Below are 7174 nucleotides of genomic sequence, written 5' to 3' on the forward strand. Positions count from 1 at the left end.
AGTGCAGAACAATTGTGTGCCTCAAAACTGGGGCAGTGGTCTCCAAAATGACATACAAATCCAGTTTGATGAATAAATTGGTTTAATAACAGTTACTTACAGAGTAGAGGTTGACTATAGAAGGCTGCATTCACCTGAAGTCACCCAAGGCACAAAAGTCACCATACCCCACTTACCAAGATACTATTTTTCATGGCTGTAAGTCAGTAACAGAAACCTGGACCTAGAGCACCTCCTAGTATCTGAACACCAGAGGTAACTTGAGGCTCAACTATCACAGGACACAAACAAGACGAGACATTGAGAAAGTTTTGTTTATGCATTCTCTGTCCTTGTCCTTATTAAGGATTTTGTTGGTGACAGAAACACTATCTGACTATGGAAAGGATGTTATGCAGGAGAGCTAAATGGGGCTTGCTATAAGGTGAAATTACTATGGTTAGAATTAAGAGGACTAGTCTCAAAACAAATGTTTACAAAATGATATCTGATTGAACAGAAAAATACGGCCTGAAATGCACAGGGACAGTCATGCCTCACTGAAGACGTTGCCTGTGTTGTAGTGCAATCAAAAGGGGTTGCTTATAAAGGAAATTCAAATTAAAACCACACTAAGATTCCACCTCACCCTTGTTAAAATAGCCATCATTAGCAACACCACTAATAACAGGTGTTGGCGTGGATGTGGGGAAAAAGGAACATTTTTACACTGCTGGTGGGAATGTAAACTAGTACAACCACTCTGGAAAAAAATTTGGAGGTTACAAAAATTTAAACATTGATCTACCATATGATCCAGCACTACCACTCTTGGGGATATTCCCAAAAGAATGTGACACAGATTACTCCAGAGGCACCTGCACACCCATGTTTATTGCGGCACTATTCACAACAGCTAAGTTATGGAAACAGTCAAGATGTACCACTACTGATGAATGAATTAAGATAATGTGGTATTTATACACAATGGAATTTTATGCACCCATGAAGAAGAACTAAATGTTATCATTCACTGGTAAATGGATGGAATTGGAGAGCATCATTCTGAGTGAGGTTAGCCTGGCCCAAAAGACCAAACATCATATGTTCTCCCTCATATGCGGACATTGGATCAAGGGCAAACATGACAAGGGGAATAGGCTTTGATCATATGATGAAGTGAGAGCACACAAGGGAGGTATGAGGATAGGTAAGACACCTACAAAACTAGATAGCATTTGTTGCCCTCAACACAGAGAAACTAAAGCAGATACTTTAAAGCAACTGAAGCCAATAGGAGAAGGTGACCAGGAACTAGAGAAAAGATTAGTTCAAGAAGAATTAACCTAGAAGGTAACACACATGCACAGGAAGTCAATGTGAGTCAATTCCCTATATAGCTATCCTTATCTCAACTAGTAAAAACTCTTGGTCCTTCCTGTTATTGCTTATATTCTCTCTTCAACAAAATTAGAGATAAGGGCAAAATAGTTTCTGCCAGGTAGTGAGGGGTAAGTGGGGGTAAGGGAGGGGGTAGAGGGGGTAAGGGAGGGTTGGGAGGAAGGGGGGAGAAATGACCCAAACATTGTATGCAGATATGAATAAAATAAAAATTAAAAAAATGAAAGAAATTAGGAGACATGAAGGAAAAAAGGGAAAGTCTAACATACATTGGAGTTCAGTGTATTCATAGTGCTGCTGAATTTTGGTGTGTTAGTGGATCTGTTGATGGCTATTTTGATGCGGAATTGTCCTTGTAGAATCAATCCTGCTTATTTGGAACATATTACTGTTTTGATGCTGGATTTTATTTGCTAATGTTTATTAAAATAGTTTGTTCATCTAAACAAACAAAGAAACAAACAAAAAATGGGTTGCTTGATGTTCTTTGCCCAGACTGGCTATAAAGACAGAGTTCTTGCCTCTTTGGCTACTCTTGATCAGATAGCAGTACAAACCATTTTAATCAGGAGTCATGAGTTTTTTTCTAATAGAAAACTCTTCTCAAAATAAATAGAGGATATTCCAAGATGGTGGCTAGAGGGAGGAAGCAGAAAGTGTGCTTCCTAAAGTAAAATCTTGGAGAGACGCTGGAGATACACATTACAGGAAAAACCACCAAGAAGAGGCAAAACTTTGACTCCTCCACACCCTCACTCCATGCATAGCATTTCCACTTAACGTCAAATGGAGAAATCAGGAGGGCTCCCACACCGCCACCAGATGCCAGCACACAGACCACTTGGGAAGACGTGGACCACAAGCTTACTGCTGATTAGTACACATTCTCTCCCTGTTTATATCTTTGAAACTTTTTCTGTTTGTTTGTTTGCTTTGTTTTTTTACTTGTTTGTTTATTTGTTTTTCCTTCTTTCTTTAACTTCTTTGCTTTTCCTCTCCTCTCACCCTTCCATTCTAAATATCACCATTTTTATTATTACAATCTAGAAAACACTTAATTGCACACAGTACAGGGACAATAACAACACCAAGGGCAATGACAGGCAGACAGAAAAAACAGGGAAACCACTTTTCCCACAGCAAAAAATTAGTACAGGAACCAGAGGGAAATGAAGAAAACAGATACTCAGATCCAGACTCCAACAAAATGAAGATAAACTATGCCAAAGAACCCAATGAAGCCCACAAGAATAATCTAAAAGAAGAAATACTACAGGTAATCAATGAGAATTTTATAGAGATGATACTGGATATGGTCAACCAAAATGTACATGAGACATTCAAGAAATTCCAAGACAACAAATATAGAGAATTTGAGAAAGCACAAGAAGAAATAAAAGAAACCATAAAAGCACTGTATAAACACCAAGGTGAAACAAAGAACACAATTAATAAAGAGATAAATGAACTCAGGATGAAAATAGACAACATTAAAGAGGAAACCAGCCAGGATATGGAAAACCTCAGAAAAAAGAATGAAACAGAATTGCAAAACAAAATGGAAGGCCAATCCAGCAGAATAGAACAAACAGAAGACAGAATCTCAGAACTCGAAGATGAAATGGTAATGAAAGGAAAAACTGAAGAACTATTAGTTAAACAACTCAAGACCTGTGAAAAGAAAATGCAAGAACTCATTGACTCCAGCAAAAGACCAAACCTGAGAATCATGGGCATTGAAGAAGGAAGAGGTGCAAGCAAAGGGAATGCGTAATATATTCAACAAAATAATAACATAAAATTTCCCAAATCTAGAGAAATCTATTCCCATACAGATGCAAGAGGCCTCCAGAACACCAAACAGACCAGACCAAAATAGATCTACCCCACAGCATATTATCATTAAAACAACAAATACAGAGACCCAAGAGAGAATATTGAAGATTGTAGGAGAGAAAAAACAAATAACATACAAAGGTAAACCCACCAAAATCACAGCAGACTTCTCAACAGAAACATTAAAAGCAAGAAGAATGTGGGGTGAGATCTTCCGGGCACTGAATGAAAATAACTTCAACCCTAGGATATTCTACCCAGCAAAACTATCATTCAAAATAAATGGAGCAGTAAAAGTCTTCCTTGATAAGCAGAAATAAAACCAATATGTGACCACAAAGCCACCACTACAAAAGATTCTTCAAGGGATTCTGCACACAGAAAGTGAAATCCAACATAAACATGAAAGGACAGGCAGCACCAAACTACAGGAAAAGAAAAAGCAAGAAAGTAGAGTAACCTCAACTTAGGTACACACAATCAAACCTTCAAACAATTTAGACAACTAAATGACAGGAATAACCACATACCTATCAGTACTAACACTTAACATTAATAGACTTAATCTACCATCAAAAGGCACCATTTGACGAACTGGATTAAAAAGGAAGATACAATAATTTGTTGTTTACAGGAGACCCATCTCACTGACAGAAATAATCATAGGCTTAAGATGAATGGCTGGAAGATTTACCAAGCCAATGGCCCCCCAAAACAGGCAGGAATAGCAATACTTATCTCTGACAAAATAGACTTCAAGTCTACATTGATCAAAAAAGATAAAGAAGGACATTCCATACTAATAAAAGGGGAAATAGACCAAAAGAAAATAACACTTATCAACCTATATGCACCTAATGTCAATGCATCCAATTTCATCAAACATATCCTGAAGGGACTAAAAGCATATATTAATTCCAACACGGTGGTCTTGGGAGACTCTAACACCCCATTATCATCAATATATAGGTCATCTAAACAAAAAATCAACAGTAAATCCTACATCTAAAATATACAACAGATCAAACGGACCTACTTGATGTCTACAGAACATTTCATCCAACTTCTACACAATATACATTCTTCTCAGCAGCCCATGGAACCTGCTCCAAAATAGATCATATCCTAGGGCACAAAGCAAGCCTCAGAAAATATAAGAAAATAGAAATTATACCATGCATTCTATCTGATCACAATGCAATAAAACTAGAACTCAACAACAAAAGTAAAGAGAAAAAACATGCAAACAGCTGGAAACTGAATAACTCATTACTTAAAAAACAATGGGTCATTGATGAAATAAAAGAGGAAATTAAAAAGTTCCTGGAAGTCAATGAAAATGGAAACACAACCTACCAGTACCTATGGGACACAGCAAAGGCAGTCCTGAGTGCAAAGTTTATAGCCATGAGTGCACATATTAAAAAGACTGAAAGATCGCAAATCAATGACCTAATGATACATCTCACACTCCTAGAAAAACAAGAACAAGCAAATCCCAAAACAAATAGAAGGAGAGAAATAATAAAAATAAGAGCTGAAATCAACAAAATAGAAATAAAAAAAAATACAAAGAATTAATGAAACAAAAACTTGGTTCTTTGAAAAAATAAACAAGATCGAGAAACCCCTGCCAAACCTCACTAAAATGAGGAGAGAAAAAACCCAAATTAGTAGAATCAAGAATGCAAAAAGGGAGATAACAACAAACACCATGGAAATCCAGGAAATCATCAGAGACTACTTTGAGAACTTATATTCAAATAAATTTGAAAATCTTAAAGAAATTGACAGATTTCTGGATGCATATGATTATCCAAAACTGAACCAAGAGGAAATTAATCACCTGAACAGATCTGTAACACAAAATGAAATTGAAGCAGCAATCAAAAGTCTCCCCAAAAAGAAAAGTCCAGGACCTGATGATTCTCTGCTGAATTCTATCAGACCTTTAAAGAAGAACTGATACCAACCCTCCTTAAACTGTTCCATGAAATAGAAAGGGAAGGAAAACTGCCTAAAACATTTTATGAAGCCAGTATTACACTTATCCCAAAACCAGGTAAAGACACCTCCAAAAAGAACTATAGGCCAATCTTCTTAATGAACATTGATGCAAAAATTCTCAATAAAATAATTGCAAACTGAATTCAACAACACATCAAAAAAGATTATTCACCATGACCAAGTTGGCTTCATCCCAGGATGCAGGGGTGGTTCAACATATGAAAATCAATAAATGTAATAAACCACATTAACAGAAGCAAAGAAAAAAACCACTTGATCATCTCAATAGAAGCAGAAAAAGCCTTTGATAAGATCCAACACCATTTCATGATAAAAGCTCTAAGAAAACTAGGAATAGAAGGAAAGTACCTCAACATTATAAAAGCTATATATGACAGACCTACAGCCAGCATTATACTTAATGGAGAAAAACTGAAACCATTCCCTCTAAAATCAGGAACTAGACAAGGATGCTCACTATCTCCACTCCTATTCAACATAGTACTGGAAATCCCAGCCAGAGAAATTAGGCAAGAAGAAGGAATAAAAGGAATACAAATAGGTAAAGAAACTGTCAACATATCCCTATTTACAGAGATATGATCCTATGCCTTAAAGGCCCAAAAACTCTACTCAAAAGCTCCTAGACATCATCAATAGCTATAGCAAGGTAGAAGGATATAAATCAACATAGAAAAATCATTAGCATTTCTATACACTAATAGTGAACAAACTGAGAAAGAATACATGAAAACAATTCCATTTGCAACAGCCTCAAAAAAAAATCAAATACCTAGGTGTAAATTAAGAAAGGATGTGAACAACCTCTACAAGGGAATCTATAAACTTCTGAAGAAAGAGACTGAGGAAGACTATAGAAAGCAGAGAGATCTCCCATGCTCATGGATTGGTAGAATCAACATAGTAAAAATGTCTATACTTCCAAAAGTCATCTGCATGTTTAATGCAATTCCCATCAAAATTCCAATGACATTCATTAAAGAGATTGAAAAATCTACCATTAAATTTATATGGAAACACAAGAGGCCACGAATAGCCAAGGCAATACTCAGTCAAAAGAACAATGCTGGAGGTATCACGATACCTGTCTTCAAACTATATTACAAAGCAATAATAATAAAAATAGCATGGTACTGGCCCCAAAACAGACATGAAGATCAGTGGAACAGAATAGAGGACCTAGATATGAAGCCACACAACTATAACCCACTTGTCTTTGACAAAAGCACTAAAAATATACGATGGAGAAAAAACAGCCTCTTCAACAAAAACTGCTGGGAAAACTGGTAGCAGTCTGAAACTAGATCCATGTATATCACACTATACCAATACTAACTCAAAATGGATCAAGGATCTTAATATCAGACCCCAAACTCTGAAGTTCTTATAGGAAAGAGGAGGAAATACTCTGGAATTATTAGGTATAGGTAAGAACTTTCTCAATGGAACCCTAGCAGCACACCAACTGAGAGATAGCATAGATAAATGGGACTTCATAAAACTAAAAAATTTCTGCTCAACAAAAGAAATGGTCTCTAAACTGAAAAGAACACCCACAGAGTGGGAGAAAATATTTGCCAGCTATACATCAGACAAAGGACTGATAACCAGAATAGGTAGAGAAGTTAAAAAACTAAATTCTCCCAAAATTAATGAACCAATAAAGAAGTGGTCAAGTGAACTAAACAGAACTTTCTCAAAAGAAGAAATTCAAATGGCCAAAAAACTCATAAAAAATGCTCACCATCTCTAGCAATAAAGGAAATGCAAATTAAAACCACACTAAGATTCTACTTCAGCCCTGTTAGAATAGCCATCATTAGCAACACCACTAACAACAGGTGTTGGCGAGAATGCGGGGAAAAAGGAACCCTCTTACACTGTTGGTGGGAATGTAGACTAGTACAACCACTCTTGAAAAAAATTTGGA

This window comes from Castor canadensis, chromosome 16 (genome assembly GCF_047511655.1).
Source record: "Castor canadensis chromosome 16, mCasCan1.hap1v2, whole genome shotgun sequence".
In the NCBI taxonomy this organism is placed as follows: Eukaryota; Metazoa; Chordata; class Mammalia; order Rodentia; family Castoridae; genus Castor; species Castor canadensis.